The sequence below is a fragment of the Aquarana catesbeiana genome, linkage group LG01 (assembly GCF_042186555.1).
Source record: "Aquarana catesbeiana isolate 2022-GZ linkage group LG01, ASM4218655v1, whole genome shotgun sequence".
Taxonomy (NCBI): Eukaryota; Metazoa; Chordata; class Amphibia; order Anura; family Ranidae; genus Aquarana; species Aquarana catesbeiana.
This window is the reverse complement of record NC_133324.1, coordinates 983,137,676-983,158,015: the sequence shown is the minus strand read 5'-3', so window position 1 is coordinate 983,158,015 and position 20,340 is coordinate 983,137,676.

Below are 20,340 nucleotides of genomic sequence, written 5' to 3'. Positions count from 1 at the left end.
GAATTACAAGTATATTTGTCTAGTTTGGGCAGCAAAGTCCAATGAGATGGTGGAGTGGTCAATTATCAGTGAGCTTCAAATTCGTCCAGGGAGTGTATCAGCGTGAGGGTGTTTGGTCCTCGGTCACAAATCATGTGCGTTTCCGCTTTTATGGGGTGCAATCCTATTGTTGAATTGTTACCTCCCCACCTCATGTTTACCATCTTATGATTGGTTGGTTGTTTCCAAATGTGAGCGGTAACTGTCCATTTCTCACTCGCCCATTAGTGATCATGGCAGTTGTGCAATCAGAATAATGGTGTCATGTACTACCGTGTTTCCCCGATAGTAAGACACCCCCGATTGTAAGACGTATCGGGAGTTTCAGAGGGGTCAGCTAATATAAGCCGTACCCCGAAAGTAAGACATATGTCTTACTTTCGGGGAAACACGGGGGGATAGGAAGGTTGGGTGTGTGGGCTGGTTTCTGGTGAATGAATGACCCATGAGAGTGTGTGAGGAATGCGGGCGGTGTATGAATTCCGGGAATAGGGTTGTATCGGTATCGGCACCGATACCGAGCATTTGCCCAAGTACTTGTACTCGGGCAAATGCTCCCGATGCCTCCCCGATACCTTGACTGTCAGCTGTGATCGGCGTGTGGGGGAGTTACAAGATTCTCCCCCAGCGGCTTTCACCAGCTTTAGTGACATACAGCTGTGATCGCTCACAGCTGACTGTCACTGCATCCTCCTCCATGCCCCCTCCTTTCCTCTGTCCCTCTCAGCTGTCCCCTCCGTTCTGCTCTTATCTGTCCCCTCCGTTCTGCTCTTATCTGTCCCCTCCGTTCTGCTCTTATCTGTCCCCTCCGTTCTCCCCCTCAGTTCTTCCGTCCTCCCCCTCCTCCTTCCTTTGTGTATGGATAGAGTCAGCTGACTCTGTCCATTCACATAACTGAAACATTGTAATCTTCTGTGATTACGATGTGTCAGTTTATGAATGGAGAGAAGCTGCGGTCTTCTCTCCATTCATTGTCAGTGCAGCTGACGCTGCAGAGAAAGGGACTGGGGAATCTCTATCCTCTGTCTCTTTCTCTGTCTCAAGGGGGAGATATCAGAGGTCTGTTAAGACCCCTGATATCTCACCAAAGCCCCCCAAAAGGGCTGATTAAAAAAAAAAAAAAAAAAACAATAAAGAATAAAAGAAATATTATTGTAAAAAATAAAAATTGTAAAAAAAAAAAAAATAACACACACATACAACGTTCTCAGGTGATTGCTAACAGATCCCCGCACCCCAGGTAATTCGACAATTTTTTCCCAATATAAGACATACCCCGAAAGTAAGACATAGTGGGGCTTTTAGGGATAAAAAGAAAGTAAGACACTGTCTTACTTTCGGGGAAACACGGTATATAAGAAATGTATTTTATTATGTTTCACGTTACTGTGATATGGTGATTACTTGTCTTCCTTTTATTCGCTGTCCCCATCTCGTTGCACTTTGCTGATTATAAGAAATTTACACCTTTAATAATTACACCAATAATTAAACACAGTGTCAGAAACCATGAAATCAGACCGAGACAGAAGTACAGGTAAATCACACTTGTTTTAATAATAAAAGTAAAAGGAACAAACATAGTCAAAACATACACCATCTGTGTCAACGTAAGTTCTTATTGAACCTTGTTCTTAAAACAATGGGGCTGTTTACATGGGTCTTCGTGGAACAGAGACCTTGATATCCTGATCTCAAAACACCAGGTCACAACTCAAACATTGTCAGTTGGGTTTGTGTAAAGTGGCACCATTGTTTGGGTCTCTTCTTTATACATATAGGAGCTGGCATACTAATTTTCACCTCCCACTTGAGAGTATAATTCAATCAACCTTTCCCCTGGTGGGGAGGGGGGGGGGGGGGGGACTCTCCTCTGGTCTGGAATCTCCTTGACTGAGTATTTTATGAATTCTAAAAAAAAAAAATACGTATCCACATCATGACACCATACATGTGGGCCAAATGTCAGCCAGTTTTTATTAAACTGACCGATGTCACCCGACTCTGTGTACTAGGCTTTAGGCATATGTCCAGCATTTGTTTGAAGAACAGGTGAAAACATGTAAAAATGATAAAAAAGCTTAAAAAGGTTTGACCACGGCAGGTGGTATCCTTACTGCCTGCATGGCTATGGCATGGCTATTTTATTAATATATCCCCCGACACTGGCAAAATCCAGATTTTCTACTATCCTGAGGGAAATAGTCTTTTTGAGATGTGAAAGTAAAAAAGGTAAGGAGGCGCCCTCACCAGTCTACCCCATGCTGCCAGATCTTATCAAGCAAGGCATGGGAAACCATAGACCAAATGTGAAGGAAATGCAGAAAACAACATTACGTTTGATTGTGACCTACTGAATAAAATAAAATGATAGAAAACCCCATACAAAATGATAACAGATTGTGGGTGGCCAATATTACCAAAAAAAAAAAGGGGAACGCCACAAAAGGTGGATATGGAATCCTGAAGGCTCTTAGTCCAAAATGCACAAACATTTTGAGACCATCGAGATGAATCCAGGTAACTGGGCTTATCACATGGATTATATTCAATACTCTGAAATAAAAGCTTTAAAAAAAAAAAAAACACTTTTGGAAGAATTTGGGCAATTTGTTGAAGACCATGGTGAATTTTGAAGTTGAAAAAAAAATCTGTAGGAAAAATACAAGAATATTGATGGATGTGCAGCAGCTACACAAAGTATGACGACAATTATGTGCACAAAGATTTTACAAAGCATTTGGGAAGCTTTTGGAGATCAAGAATCTTTGTTAAGCCTCCACGTTTAAAGAACAACTTCAGATTCAGGGCCCATTAACAAAGAAGAATTTCAACCTTTATCGATTATTGGTTTCCCCCTTTTTATGGTCTCTCGGATGAATATAACAAACCGATTAGACATGTACCATTCATTTCGTTCCAAATTAGTTTAATTATTTTGACAAATTCGTTAAATTTGGAAAAATATCCAAATTAATGAAAACCTGTTTAACTGATTTTTCAAAAGATTTGAAAATTTGTACATTTGAATATTCGTAAATCCTAAAATAAGAACGAAAATTCGACAGAACGAAAATCCAAAAATCTGAAATAAGTTATAATACCTTAACTATTAAATTATAGGTATTGGAATTTCCATTTAAATTTGGCTGTTAGAGAATGTAAAGAATACAAATTTATCCAAAGTTACGAATTATTCAAAATAATGAATGCAGTATCTAAGCGAATGGAACGTAACAAATTAATAATAACAACATTTTGTTATTATTAATTCATTAAGTTCCATTTGTTTAGATGCAGCATTCGTTATTTTGGATAATTCGTAGCTTCAGATAAATGCGTATTTGTTCTGTTGACTAACAGCCAAGTTTGAAAGGAAATTCCAATACCTATAATGTAATAGTTATTATCTCATCTTTTCAGATTTTCTTTCCTATTTTCAGGTTTTCAAATGTCTGAATTCTCGATAACGAATGGCCCGAAAAAAAAAAACAAAAAAAAAAATATATTTTTTGGCAGTGCACATGTCTAAAACCAATTATACATTATTATTGGGATTTTTTTTTTTTTTACCACAGACATGTAGCAGAATACATTTTGGCCTAAATTTATGAAGAAATTTGATTTTATTGGATAGGTTTTATAATAGAAAGTAGAAAATAGCTGCAGTGCTTTTCTAAAATTTTTGGTCTTTTTTCATTTATATAATAAAAATGTAAAAACCCAGTGGTGATCAAATATCACCAAAAGAAAGCAATATTTGTGAAAAAAAAATCTACATGTCATTTCCAAAGAGACTAAAATAGAATAGAAAATAAAAGGAATTGAATATAAAATATAACAGAAAATACGAGAATAGAATATAATAAAGTAAAAACAGAACAAAAAGTAAATACAAGCATAGAATAGAAACGAATAGCATAAAAAAAAAAGAATAATAAAATAGAAATAATATAACCATCTTCTGAAATTTGAAGAGACTAGAATAGAAAATAACAGAATAGTCCAGAAAAAAACAATAGGATAGAAAGAATATAACCTTCATCCTCTTCTAATTTATTATTTTCTATTCAAAACCAATTGATTCTATTTACATTTTGGGAAATGATTATATTCTTTCTATACTATTCTATTGTTTTTTAAAATTATATTTTTTGTTTGTTTATTCTATTGTTTTCTATTCTATCCCTTTCTATTCAAAATTCAAATTTCAGAAGATGGTTCAAATTGGAAATGATTCTCTTTGAATTTTGGGTAATGGTTATAATCTTTATATACTATTCTATTGTTTTGTTCTAGGTTTTTAGGTTTTTCTAGTCTGTTTATTCTATCCTATCCCTTTCTATTCAAAAGAAGGTTATTTTTTTTTTTCTATTCCATTCTATTGTTTTTTTCTATACTATTCTGTTATTTTCTATTCAAATTGGAATTGATTCTATTTGAATTTTTGGGATATGGTTATATTCTTTCTATCCTATTGTTTTTCTATTATAGTCTATTCTATTTTATCCTTTTCTTGTGTATTCAAATTTATTCTACTTGAAATTTGAATTTCAGAAGATGGTTAGATTCTTTTTTATTCATTTTTTTTATTCTGTTCTATTCTATGCTTTTATTTTCTATTTTGTTCTGTTTTACTCCATTCTATTCATTTATTTTCTGTTATATTATTTTCTATTCTATTATAGGTTCTTCTAGTCTATTCCTTTATTTTTTTATCCTATTTTATTCTTTTTGGAAATTGGAAAACTATTCGAGTTGATTCAAATTCCGTCCAAATTATTATTTTTTTTTTGGATTCCATGAAATTCGGTACTATTGTAATTCGGAAATTACATCTAAATTTCCAAAAACATAAATTAGTCTGAATTTCAATTCAGAACGAAACAAACTGCACACACCTACCTCCCAACTTTTTGAGATGGGAACGAGGGACACCTATTAGAAAAAGTATGTAGGCCTAGGACACACCCCCTGCCACGCCCCTTAAAAGAGTTATAAAAAAAATAACTAGCTAAACCCACAAGTGTTTTATTATACACATCTGTATAGATCAGATCGAAATGAGGGGCAAACGAGGAGGAAAGAGGGACTTTGTTACAAATCAGGGACAGTCCCTGGAAATCAGGACAATTGGGAGCTATGAATAAGGTCCTTCAAGGATTGATGGGAAGACTCTCCTCTTTTGGTCTTGTAATCATGCAGGACTCTAAGGGCACAATGGAGATAAAAGTTTTGTCCAGTAGGGGTCCTGTTCACACCACAGCACTGGTGTCATGGGCACACATGTTCCAATTTTTCTACACAGAAAACAAATGCGCATGACGCCGGTATCGGGGTGTGAACAGGACACATGAAAAGAAATCGTTTTCTTTATGTCCATGCAGAGATCTTTATTAGACTGGGACAGAAAGATAACCGTCTATTAGACATGTGCAGAACAAAAACATTGGTTTTGTTTTGTTATTTACATAAATTCATTTAGTTAAATTAGTTTCATTCGTTTTCGGGATTTGATTCGTTTTCGAATCGGTTTGAAAAGTTTTTGCATCAATTTCAAAAAGTTTTTGAATTCAAAAACTATTAGAATATCGTCCGAATTTGGATTTGTTTCAATTCGGTACTATTCTAATTCGGAAATTCAGATAGATCCGAATAACGAGAATTAGTCCGAATTTAATTTAAAATTTAAATTTGGAAGGAAATGAACCGCACATGTCTAAGGTCAATATACATGGATGTGACGGAACCCATAAAGTACACCCAAAGCAACACCGTGTCCAGAAATCCTTCAATAAAAAGGGAGGAGGTAAGTGTTAGAGATGTCATCTCCACAACCATATGGGGGGACAAGAACCTGATAATGAAGGGTAATCTGGGGAAAGAGAGGAGAAGGAAGCACACAGATCTGACCCTTCAATCACCACCAACAGCCATATTGTAAAAAAAAAAGGCAAAAAAACCCACCATAATGACCAGGCCATTTTTTTTTACGATATGGCACTGCGTTACTTTAACTGACAATTGCGCGGTCGTGCGACGTTGTACCCAAATAAAATTGATGTCCTTTTCCCCCCACAAATAGAGATTTCTTTTAGTGGTATTTGATAATCTCTACATTTTTTGTCTTGTTTTTTTTTGTGCGCTATAAACAAAAAAATACAATTTAAAAGAAAAAACATTTTTTACTTTCTGCTACAAAAAAAAAACCACATTGGTTTTTGCAAAAGTTATCGCGTCTACAAACCATGGGATATATTTATGACATTTTTCTTTTTTGATAGTAATGGCGGCGATCAGCGATTTTTAGCGTGATTGCGGCAGACAAATCGGACACCGGACACTTTTTTTGGAAACCAGTGACATTATTACAGTAATTCGTTTTGTTTCGAATTCATTTAAGGAATTTTGACAAATTCGTTCATTCGGAAATATCCGAATTAACGAAAACCCGTTTAAGGAATTTTTCTGAATATTCATCAAATGCGTAAATCTGAAATAACTAAAACTAATAATAAAACTTAACTTTTACCAACTATTAAATTATAGATATTGGAATTTCCTTTCAAATTTGGCTGTTAGTGAACGGAACGAATTTATCCGAAGTTACAAATTATCCGAAATGACGAATGCCGCATCTAAACGAATGGAACGTAACAAAATAATAATAATTAATAATAATAATAATAAAAAGTGGAATCTGTAATGGTTGTTCTAATCCTTGTAATGTCCATCGATCACCCCGAGGGGAAGGTTTTTTTTTCTTAACAAAAGTGGATTTACACTTTAAGGTCTTGTATATGTAAAGTTGCGTTGTCTGGGAAAAGTGAATTGATTGTCAGAGCAGGAAGGGGGACAGCCGACAGACATTCTGGAAGCGATACCGCCACCTCCCGAATGTTGTGGGTTTTCATGGACAGTGGAAGAAATCTTCTCGGCGGGATCACGCCACAACGCTGAGCCTAATGTATGCCAGGCAGTTGCAGCACAGCTCTATTCTCTTGAATGGATCCCGTTCAGAGACAGTACTGCTCGCTGAATGCCATGGAGGGCGATCGTTTTTCCCCGTTCCACAATGCACTATGGTATGTTTGTGCCCCAATATGGCTGCCTTTGCAGCTTAAGTGGAGTGGTAAAAATGTCGCTAAACCACCTATTTTTACTGCCCCCCTCCCAACCGCAGGTGTCCCGGTTTTGGAAATACTTCTAGGAATCTTCTAGAACAGCTTGTGGTGGTGTTGGTGTTCATACATCCCCGTTCAGGAAGTCCCATTGATGACCATTGGGATGCACCAGCTGCACGGACACAGCCGCTGCTCCCAGTCTGACACCCGTGTTGGTGAACAGCTCCAAACACAGACCATGTGAGTTTGGGAACATGCGCCCCCATCCACACCGATGTCACATTGGGAGCAGCCTGCATGTGTATGGACCACCTGTGCGGGTAAACACAGACTTGATGGACTACACCGTATGCCCATACCTATGTGAACGAGGCCAAACTATTGTTTTCAACAATGTTATTTATATTATTTTATACTTTTTTTTGTACAACCCTGTTGTGTGGCTTTGGAGAAATGGACCGAGGACATGGTTTTCTCTGCAGCCTCAGCTGCACTGAAGATGAACAAACAAGTGGCGCTCTGTACAGAGGCTTCCTGTTCATTCACAAACAAGCATAGTAAGTAACGTTTACTATGCTTCAGTGATGAATGTACACAGGAGCAATCAGTACTGATCCCCCACTGTGCTCATTCAAGATAGGAAGGGGGCTAGTAAACATGACAGGTTTACCAGAGCCCCGTTCTCAATCCTGAAACCAATCCCCTGCCATATGCCCCAACAGCAGCTGACAGTCGGCGGGAGAAGGGGGGGGGAGGGTAAACCGGCCAGCATAAGTGCAGATAAGTGCTTCAGGGAGGAGAGCTTTCCAGGATAAGGAGGGGGAAGAGCAGCAGTTGGGATTTTTATTTTTTTTACAGAGTTCAGTCCCCCTGTGGATCCCCGGCAGCAGCTGAAGCTGGAGAGAGGGAGAGAAGCCGGGAGCAATGGGGACCCCAGGAGACCCATGTTGTGGGGGGTTGTCTTATGAGTTTATGTAAAATCTCCATTAACCACTTCAGCCCCGGACCATTTCACTGGCCAAAGACCGGAGCACTTTTTGCAATTCGCACTGCGTCACGTTAACTGACAATTGCGCGGTCGTGCGACGTTGCTCCTTTTTTCCCCACAAATAGAGATTTTTTTTTTTGATCACCTCTGCGGTTTTTATTTTTTGCGCTATAAAAAAAAAGCGTCAATTTTGAAAAAAAACGCATTATTTTTTACTTTTTGCTATAATAAATATCCCCCAAAAATATATAAAACTTTTCCTCAGTTTAGGCCGATACGTATTCTTCTACTTTTTTTTTGTTTAACAAAAATATCGCAATAAGCGTTTGATTGGTTTGCACAAAAGTTATCGTGTCTACAGAACAGGGGATAGTTTTATGGCATTTTTATTAAATTATTTTTTTTACTAGTAATGGCGGCGATCTGCGATTTTTATCATGACTGCGACATTATGGCGGACACATCGGACAATTTTGACACATTTTTGGGACCATTGTCATTTATACAGCGATCAGTGCTATAAAATTGCACGGATTACTGTAAAAATGACACTGGCAGTGAAGGGGTTAGGGGTGAAGGGAGTGATTCTAACTGTTAGGGGGCGTGGCTACGAGTGACACGTCACTGATCATCGCTCCCGATCACAGGGAGCAGAGATCAGTGTCACTAGGCAGAACGGGGAGATGCTTGTTTACATTATCATCTCCCCGTTCTTCCTCTCCGTGAGACGATCGCTGGTATACCCACAGACAGGACCACAGGACCCGCGACCCGACTCAGAGCTCCCGGCGGGCGCCCGCAAGCCGCCATGTACAGGTACATGATTCTGCCTGTACGTGCCCTTCTGCCGCAGTATATCTGTGTGAGGCGGTCGGGAAGCAGTAAAATAGCTGAAAGTGTGTGTGTGTGTGTTAGAATAGGGATAAGAAACAAGGATTGGTTTGTATGAAATATTGCTGGTAATGGATTAATAGTTATCTGTACACATGGGGCCGGCTTTAGTTTCAGAACCAAATTCATATAACAGTTTCCTTTTTGATCTGCAGGAATGTTGGGTGTGATATGGGAGATGCTCTGCTATTTACCCCTCGTATGTGAGCAAAAGACACCATCCGAGATCAATACTTTATCAAAGACCCAACGGGGCCGAAGGACTTAGCTAGATAAAGGCCTTCTAGTCCTTTTGTAAAAAAAAAAAAAAAAAATATATTACAAAAGTTGTCACTAAATGATATATTGCTCACACATGCCATGGTTATATGTGGAATTGCACCCCAAAATACATTCTATTGCTTCTCCTGAGTATGGGGATACCACGTGTGGGACCTTTTGGTGAGCCTTGCCGTGTACGGGGCCCCAAAAACCAATCACCGCCTTCAGGATTTCTAAGGGTGTAAATTTTTGATTTTACTCCTCACTGCCTATCAGTTTTGAAGGCCATAAAATGCCCAGATGGCACAAAACTCCCCCAAATGACCCCATTTTGGAAAGTAGACACCCCAGGCTATTTGCTGAGAGGCATGGTGAGTATTTTGCAGCTCTCATTTGTTTTTGAAAATGAAGAAAAAAAATTTTTTTTTTATTTTTTATTTTTTTCAATTTTCAAAACGGTGTGACAAAAAGTGTGGTCTACAAGATACTCACCATACCTCTCAGCAAATAGCTTGGGGTGTCTACTTTCCAAAATGGGGTCATTTGGGGGGGTTTTGAACTGTCCTGGCATTTTATGCACAACATTTAGAAGCTTATGTCACACATCACCCACTCTTCTAACCACTTGAAGACAAAGCCCTTTCTGACACTTTTTGATTACATGAAAAAATTATTTTTTTTTGCAAGAAAATTACTTTGAACCCCCAAACATTATATATTTTTTTAAAGCAAAGGCCCTACAGATTAAAATGGTGGGTGTTTCATTTTTTCACACATTATTTGCGCAGCGATTTTTCAAACGCATTTTTTGGGGAAAAAAACAAAACACACTCTTTTTTAAATTTTAATGCACTAAAAAACACACTATATTGCCCAAATGTTTGATGAAATAAAAAAAGATGATCTTAGGCCGAGTACATGGATACCAAACACGACATGCTTTGAAATTGCGCACAAACGTGCTGTGGCGACAAACTGCATACATTTTTAAAAGCCTTTACAGGTTAGTACTTTAGATTTACAGAGGAGGTCTACTGCTAAAATTACTATCCTCAGCGGCGATGCCTCACATGCATGGTGCAATTGCTGTTTACATATGACGCCAGACCGACACTTGCGTTCACCTTTGCGCGAGAGGGGGGGGGCAGGGGTGCTTTTTTTTTAAATAATTATTTAGTTTGCTTTTTTATTTTATTTTTAACCTGTTCCTTTCATTTTTTTAATCATTTTTATTGTTATCTCAGGGAATGTAAATATCCCCTATGATAGCAATAGGTAGTGACAGGTACTCTTTTTTGAAAAAATTGGGGTCTATTAGACCCTAGATTTCTCCTCTGCCCTCAAAGCATCTGACCATACCAAGATCGGTGTGATAAAATGCTTTCCCAATTTCCCAATGGCGCTATTTACATCCGGCGAAATCTAAGTCATGAAATGCTCTTACTGCCGGTTCACACAGGGGCGATTTGTCAGACGACCTAGCCGCCTGACAAGTCGCCTCCCGTTCTGTACTATGGAACCGTTCTAATAGGAGCAACGCAAGTCGCTTTGACTTAGAAAAAGGTTCCTGTAGTTTTTTGGGACGACTTCAGGCGACTTGCATTGACTTCTATACAGAAGTCATTTTGCAAGTCACCGCCGAAGTCGTGTGCAGGTTGCCTCGGTGAGGCGACCTGCAAATCGTGCCGCCCCTGTGTGAACCGACACTTAACGTCCAGTTTCTTAGGCCATAGAGATGATTGGAGCCATTCTGGTCTCTGATCAGCTCTATGGTCAGCTGGCGGAACCACCGGCTGCATTCTCAGGTTCCCTGTTGGGACAGAAGAGCCAGAGAAAACCATGGAAGACGGTGGGAGGGGGGGCATTCCCTCCCACTGCTTGTAAACGCAGTCTAGAGGCTAATTAGTGTTGTGGAAAATGTTATATTAATATATTGTCATAAGAGTCTCCCAGTGTCTGTTCTCTCGCAGCCCACTCTAAAGAGCTGACTGGGGCAAACTGACGCTGGTTGAGATCTGTTAGGTAGTGGAAAACTTCCTGGTGTTTGGAGAGAGGTGGGTAAATAATACTTTCGCGCCCGTGATAATAGTAAATATAAAAAATTATGAAAAATTAATAATTGTAATAATAAGTGTATAAAAAACAAAACAAAAAACAAAAACACAAAAAGTCACAAATGCAAGCTGCTCCCCTAATTTTGAATGAAACAATCAAATAAGTAGTGGTGTACAGTAGGGGGCGCTAAAGACCTGAAAACTTATGTATCTGTCACTAGATACACACACAATCCACATCAACCGCAGTGAATTAAATAATACTGTTTGTGCTGAAATGAAAATAAACCAAATACATAGTAAAAATATACAAATATATGAAATAAAAGTGAAGAGTGATATTAAGACCAAAAAAAGTTCTTAGTGCAAGTGTGATAGATGAATTCGTGATGTTTGATTGTCCCAATCCATTGAAAAGATCAGAGCAAACAGTTAGTTGAAACCAACATTATAGCTGACACATAGATCTTCAAAGATGCAACAAATCTTGCGATGATATATAGATTCCATCACCCAAGAGGAAAAAACACCTGAAGATAATAGATATCTGCTTACCAGATACCAATGACTTCTTTAACTAAAAAGAGAGTCATTAGCGCTTGTACAGGATTGTGCCTGTTCACATGAAGGCTGGAAGGCTGGATGGTACTTTAGGCATAGATCCCTCCCGTCCCATTCATTCAGGATAGGAAATATGAGAAACACAAAAGGGAATCTCCATAGCGTAAAACCGTTTAATGTATAAAAATAAAGAACAATAAAATAGCCAAATGGCCTCTTACATTGATCGGTGCCTACCCGGCACTGGGACTGCTTGCATGTCAGGGTGAATGGTGTCAGAAACCCTTCGCATCACATCGCACATGCGGCGTGCGTTCCACCCCGTGCGTCTAGCTAACCAGATGATCCGGAAGTAGGTAGGACGATTCTGGACATGTGACCACGTACCGCTCCGACGTACGTTTCGTTTGTGAACGTCTTCAGGGAAGCGTGTCCTGAAGACGTTCACAAACGAAACGTACGTCGGAGCGGTACGTGGTCACATGTCCAGAATCGTCCTACCTACTTCCGGATCATCTGGTTAGCTAGACGCACGGGGTGGAACGCACGCCGCATGTGCGATGTGATGCGAATGGTTTCTGACACCATTCACCCTGACATGCAAGCAGTCCCAGTGCCGGGTAGGCACCGATCAATGTAAGAGGCCATTTGGCTATTTTATTGTTCTTTATTTTTATACATTAAACGGTTTTACGCTATGGAGATTCCCTTTTGTGTTTCTCATATTTCCTATCCTGAATGAATGGGACGGGAGGGATCTATGCCTAAAGTACCATCCAGCCTTCCAGCCTTCATGTGAACAGGCACAATCCTGTACAAGCGCTAATGACTCTTTTTAGTTAAAGATGTCATTGGTATCTGGTAAGCAGATATCTATTATCTTCAGGTGTTTTTTCCTCTTGGGTGACGGAATCTATATATCATCGCAAGATTTGTTGCATCTTTGAAGATCTATGTGTCAGCTATAATGTTGGTTTCAACTAACTGTTTGCTCTGATCTTTTCAATGGATTGGGACAATCAAACATCACGAATTCATCTATCACACTTGCACTAAGAACTTTTTTTGGTCTTAATATCACTCTTCACTTTTATTTCATATATTTGTATATTTTTACTATGTATTTGGTTTATTTTCATTTCAGCACAAACAGTATTATTTAATTCACTGCGGTTGATGTGGATTGTGTGTGTATCTAGTGACAGATACATAAGTTTTCAGGTCTTTAGCGCCCCCTACTGTACACCACTACTTATTTGGAGAGAGGTGTTTGTGGAGAGAAGACATGTCTGCCAGCAAAGGGCCCCTGTACAATGCACAGAACGATCATCTGGTGGGGGTGTGTTCGCTCTGCAAAGACATTATTGGTTTAGCGGTTGTTTGCTCTGGTATGCCTGATCAACATATTTGGGGTGCCATGACGTACACCTGCAGATAATCTCCCATCCACAAGGAACTCTGGTTATCGTCATTTGGTTGTATTTTGTTGTGTTAAATCCTTGTTTGGCCATATCCTGTGAGGTCATATCCTGTGAAGGAAGCGATCGGCTGTTGGGGCCAGGGCTTCCTGTTTGTGATTGCTTTTGTTGTCTTTGAATAAAAGAGCCAGACTGAGGGCTGTGGCATTCAGTTGCTGGGATGAGAATGTAAGAAGGAGTTGATGTCTGTTTGTGGGTAATGGGGCACACACCAGAGGATGGGCTACGGCAGAGAATGGCATACGATCAGAAAGTGAGATGCATTTATATCATCATTAGACAAAATTGTTATTATTATTAGAAACAGGAGATTTGGTTGTGTGCAGCCAAATTTCGATAACATTAGCTGCTAGGATTGCTTCTACATGAAAGCCGACCGCTGGCTGAAAAGAATGATACCTAAACTTAAATTCTGGTATAACCAAAGTTGCTGGTGTTAGCGAAATTTGGTTGTACGCAAAGCACACAGCCAAATCTCCTGTTTCTAATCATAATAGCAATTTCGTCTAATGATATAATACCAGTGCATCTCACCTTTTGATCATATGCCTCTCCTCTGGTGTAGCTCATCCTCTGGTGTGTGCCTCATGCTTACAAATAGAATCACAACACATCCTTCTTACATTCCCATCTCAGCAAGACTGCCTTTACAGCTCTGTCTGCCTCCTTTATTCAAAAGACCACAAAAGCAATCACAAACAGGAAGCCCTGGCCCCAACAGCCAATCGTTTCCTTCACAGGGTGTGACCTCACAGGATGTAAGTGACCATATAAGGATTTAACAACAGAATACAAAACAACCAATGAACAATGACTACAGGACATGATACAATATACTAAATGATGATGACTAAAGTTCCTCGTGCATGGATGAGAGATTATCTGCAGGTGTAGGTCATGGCACCCCAAACATGTTGATCAGGCATACCAGGGGCGACAAGAGCAAAACACCTCTAAACTGATAATGTCTTTGCAGAGTGAACGCATCCCCACCAGACGATCGTTCTGTGCATTGCACAGGGGCCCTTTGCTGGCAGACATGCCCTCTCTCCGCAAACACTTCTCTCCAAACACCAGGAAGTTTTCCATTACCTAACAGGTCTCAGCCAGCATCGATCTGCCCCAGCCAGTTCTTTAGAATGGGCTGTGGTTGATCAGACACACTGGGAGATTTATGACAACACATTAATATAACATTTTCCACAACACTGGTCCTTGGGCATATATTGTAATCTTTTTTTTTTTTCCCCATGCAGCCTGTGGGCTGAACAAAAAACAAAAAACAAAAAAACAAAAAAAAGAAAAAAAAGAAAGAGATTGATCGGTGAGCATGCCCACCATTAGAATACCTCCCTTCATCCACCCACTTCTAATGATGGACATATAGCACCTTTTTGTTTTTAACTGTGGTGGTGAAATCACCTCCTACAGTGCTGGAGTCACGGCTTTATGTATCGTGGGAGCAAAAAACTGTTGCTGTCAAGATAAATAAATCCATGCTGCAGCTGAATGGCGTACCTGAAAACAAAAAAATGGTTAACAATAAATTCACAGTAAAAAGTAAAGTATAAAAAAAATACATACCTGAAAAGCAAACATGATAAAAGATTGCAGAATAGAATACAGTAAAAAGGAGAGCAGAACAATAGAGAGAGAACAATAAAATGACAACTATTTTATATTTTTTTTATGTTTTTTTTTTTTTTTTTTTATTGTAACTGTAACGGTTCCAGGTTTGGGTCTCTCAAAATGCGATGGCATCTTGGGAGACCCTGTGAAAGTGTGTCCTAGTCTGTGCAGTGCTGTACCCTATGCTAATACTCAACTAGTGAATGGTAGCGCTCAAAACATTCACCAATGCAAAGACCGGTATTGTCAGGACAGGAGGGACAAAAATAGCAGGTGTCATGCATATAATCGCGCTTTCTACAGACACGACATTTTCTTTGGGGGGCTCGTTGGGTAGGGGTACTCGAGAGGACATACGGAAAATGCCTCTCATGCAGCCGGCTTACTGCATTTGGATTGGGAAAGGTGGAGCACCGTCTGGATACAGAAGGGCACTGACGATCTCTTCTTGGAATTTAAGGAAGGATCCAGTCCGTCCTGAAGCTCTGTATAGAACATGAGTGTTCAGCAAAGCCAATTGAAATAAATAAACAGACCCTTTTTTATACCAGCGTCTGGCCTTACGGGCAACTAGGTACGGCGTCAAACAACTGGTCGTTGAGGTCCACCCCTCCCATATTTTGGTTATATTCGTGGACACAGAGGGGTTTCTCCTAAACACCAGTCGGAATTTGGACCATCGCGTCTGCATGAAGGGAGGAAAGAACAAAAACATTCTTATTATCCCTCCACTTAAAAGCGAGCAAGTTATTACACTTCAAGCAGGCTCTCTCCCCCAGCCTAAGACAGGAATCTACAAGCCGCTGGGGAAAGCCCCGGCGATTAGATTGCACGGTGCCAATCTGATCATCAAACAATTGACTAAAAAGTGGCACGCTCGTGTAATAATTGTCCACATACAAATGGTACCCCTTTCCAAATAAGGGTGACACCAAGTCCCACACAATCTTACCAGCGCTCTCTATGTAATCTGGGCAGTTTGGCGGCTCTACGTGACTATCTTTTCCCTCGTAAACTATAAAACTATATTTATAGCCTGTGGCCCTGTCACAGAGCTTATACATCTTGACCCCGTATCTGGCACGCTTGCTGGAAGATACTGTTTGAATGACAAGCGGCCAAAAAATTTAATCAGGGACTCAACACAGATAACTTGATGGGGAGTAAACAAGACTGCAAAATGTTGGTTGAAGTGGTTTACAAGGGGCCGAATTTTGTAGAGCTGATCGTATCCAGGGTCTCCACCAGGACAACGGAGTTCATTGTTGTTGAAATGCATGAACTGCAAGATCTGCTCGTATCGTGCCCTGGCCATGGAGGCAGAGAACACGGGCATATGGTAAAATGGGTCAGTGGACCAATATGACCACAACTCACTCTTTTTAGTTATGCTCATGTCGAGGGATAGGCCCAGAAAGGTCTTAAATTTGGAAACCGTAATTGGTTTCCAATCTCTGGCAAGGGAGAACTTGGGATTAGCGGCAATGAATTGACCAGCATACAAATTGCTTTGGTCCACAATAGATCTATAGAGATCTTCCGCGAAAAGCAGCGAATAAAAATCAAGTGGCGTAAACTCAACTGTTTCCACCTGAATTCCGGGTTGGCCAGTGAATGGGGGAAGTAAGGATGCTGCAGAAGTGGTGGGCTCCCAATTAGGACTGGCGAATGCAGCAGGAAGGGCACTATGGGCTCGATAGGACTGTCTTGGTCTTCTTGGTGGCAGCGGGACACTACTTGTGCTCGCCAGTTTGAACTTCACTTATGGGACTCACCACGTGATACTGCAGTGCTGGTGTGACTATGACCAGGGTGTACTAGGCCGCTGGTGCTTGCCAGTTCACCAGAAGGATGAGCGGCACTAGTACTTCTCTGCTCCATACGAGAGCCCTGTGGTTCTTGCACATCAACAACAACAGCAGAAGATCGGGGTCTGGTATGCCTGACCTTGGCAGGGACCACAACTCCGTTGTCAGAGCTATCTGTCATGGAGCCGCTGTCCTCTACAGGATCGTATTCTGAGCCCGAATCTGACAGATAAGTGACTTCCTCTTCACTATCGGTCATGCTCAGAAACATGTAGGCCTCTTCACTACTGTACCTTTGATTTGACATTTTGGGCTCTAAATTTACTGGTACAGTAATGAGACTCACAGGTAAAAAAAAGCTCCTAGGCTGTCAGCAACTGTATCAAACGCTATAAAAAAAACTGTTAGCGATCGCAGGGATCAGGCCTGACTCTGAACGCTGCAATTATGTGTTTAGTTCTAAAAGAAAAAAAAATTGCACTAGGTGAATAAATAATTAAGTGATAAATATGTGTAACCTGTGAAGATACCCTGCAGCTGAACACTTATAACCCTGATAGGGGGCACAAATGTAGCATATACAGAAAAGTGCAGCCCTGGATAAATATACCATGATATACTTAAATATAAATGTATACAAAAAAATGCAATAGAATAAATAGAAAAAAAAAAAAAAAAAAAAATGTGCAACGCTGAATAAATATACCGTAATATACTTATAAAACGTATACAAAAAATGCAATTACGTGATCACAAAAATTAATAATGAAAAAAATATATATATATATTTTTTTTTTTATTTATCACACACACACACACACACAAACAATTTTTGATTTTCATAAACCCTGGTAAGCCTTCAATCTTCCTAGGTTAAAGGGCGGTGTATTGCGGTGGAAGTCACAATATACACATCTGCAGTAAAATCACCAATTCATCACTTCACAACATTTAATATATGGACACTAGGGTTTATGAAAATCAAAAATGATATATATTTTTTCATTATTAATTCAAATTAATTTTTGTGATCACTTATTTGCTTATTTTGCATTTCTAAGTATATTACGGTATATTTATTCAGCGTTGCACATTTTTTTCTCCATTTTTTTCTATTTACGTTTGCATTTTTTTGAAAACATTTATATTTAAGTTTATCACGGTATATTTATCCAGCGCTGCAGTTATGTGTTTAGTGTTTTGTAAGTAAGTGACAGTGATCGATCAATACTGCACTAAACGCAGGTGCTAGTAGGTATCTGGGCTGATCCCGCTAACACGGTGTTTTTGGGAACCCTAAACTGCTGGGGATGCTAGTATAGATCTGATCGGATCAGATATTGATCCATTCAGATACTATACCACTAAGGGAGGTGTATGCTGCGTGCGAGGGTGTTAGCGCTACTGGCACAAATCAGATGCTGCCTGGGGTTACGCAGACCCTATCGGACACGAAAAACCTAACTAATATCACCCTCCGGGCGATTAGGGGTTAAACCTTTATTGGGTAATAAACGGCGGGTATAGAAAAAAAACTAACTAACCAGCATCACCCGTAACACTTATATGGTGATCACTGGTGAAAGGGTTAACTAGGGGGCTAGTATTAGGTAGTATATGGGGGTACCTGACGCTATAAAATGCTGACGGTGAACCTAAATACCCACCTGGCTAACTAGCGTCACCTGTGACACCAATACGGCGATCAGAAAAAAGATAGCTTGGTGACACTGGCGACAGGGGATGAAAGGGTTAACTGGGGGGTGATGAAGGGGTTAAACCTTTTTGGGGGAATTAGGGGGGTACCCTAGACCTAAAGGGGCCTACCACTAACTGCCCTAACACTTAGAACAGTCACAAATGTAGTGATCAGTAAAAAAATAAAAACTGCTATTGGTGTCACTGTGACAGGGGGTGCAGGGGGGTGATCGGGGGGTGGGTTTTATGTGCCTATGTGTACTAGTGTTAGTGCAAACTCACCATTGATGTCTTCTCTCCTCGGGTGCCGGAACGAAGAGGATCCACGAGGAGAGATGACATCACTTCCTCTGCTTCTGTTTACTGTTCAGAAGCAAAGGAAGCTTCTCGTTCCTCAGGAGCGATCGCGAGGGGGTGGCCATGAATCGGTGGCCTCCCCCTCAGCACGGATCGCTCCTGGAACGATGCTGACCGCCTCTGGCACCCATACCTTACTCTGCCTGCCCGTGTCATTCTGCCGCAGTATATCTGCATGAGGCGGTCGGCAAGTGGTTAAAGAATGAACATAAATAAGTAGAACTCTAAAGTCTCTTAAAAAAGGAATTTAACATGAAAAAATATTCCCCATATAATAGATATGCAAGTGTAAATTTTCTATACATGTAATGTTATAGAATAGCGCACATTACTCTGTAATACTCATTCAGAACAAAAACAAACGAGGAATAATAATTGTAATAGAAATAAATATCTGTGTGCTTTAGTTTTAGCTTTACAGTAACATGAACACGGGTCATACCAAGCAAAGGAGATCTATTTGTTCCATTCTGTGATGTGTTTGTGTCTTCTATATATAGGAAAATGTAACATTGTAAGACAATCCTGACCACAGGAAGCCTTGTGTGTCCCAATAAAATGATGGATGTGTTCCATCGGGATTACAAAGTTCTTGTGGAATGTGATGAGGAAATAACTTCTGTTCCCGGAGAAGGTTCTGGAAGTTTATTTAGAAGAGAAGAGTTACAAAGTAAAAGTAAAGATTAGAAAGTAGAGAGATGAAGATGTGTGGAGATCCTTAGACATGGCAGGTGGACCAAGGATCTGACCTCTTCATCCAAACGGGAGGCTTTTACCCTCCAGTCCTGGACAGTTGTCATGGAGAATCGTCCCACACATCAACATTTTACAGATGGAATCATTCACTGAAGAATTTGTACAAGCAGCACATCATTCATTACAAGAGACATTCATTTCTGTTATCTCTGAACACCTTATCAGCTTGTCCCACCTCCAGACTCCCAAACCCCTCATTGTAGAAGAAAGAGACCTACTGTCTCTATGTTCCCCAACAAGACCTTCCAAGGATCCCGAGAACAACAATTTGTTCTAATATCCTCTTTCTGTAAAGTCATTCTAGACAGAAAACCTGTTATTATATAAAGAACCTAACATTAGCATATAAGCACTTAGTCACGTCATTTCATCATTAGTAAATCGTATTAGAATTATTTCTCTTTATCAGATGAATAGGGCCATAGAGGAAATGGAACAATAGCTCGGCTCCATAAGGATCATAGAGGTGCCGGGACTGAAGGGGTTAATGGTGATTGTAGTCATCGTCCAATTCTTCCCATCATTCTATCTATATCCAATCATTGATCAATATTCCCATATACAGAGGTGAGGATTTCAACTTCCTGAGACTGTATACCCCCTGTCACCTGTCCACAATCCCCGCCCCCTCTACATCATAACCAATAGAAACAAGACTAGCACTGGCTGCATTCATAGCGCCAATCATAACAGCCA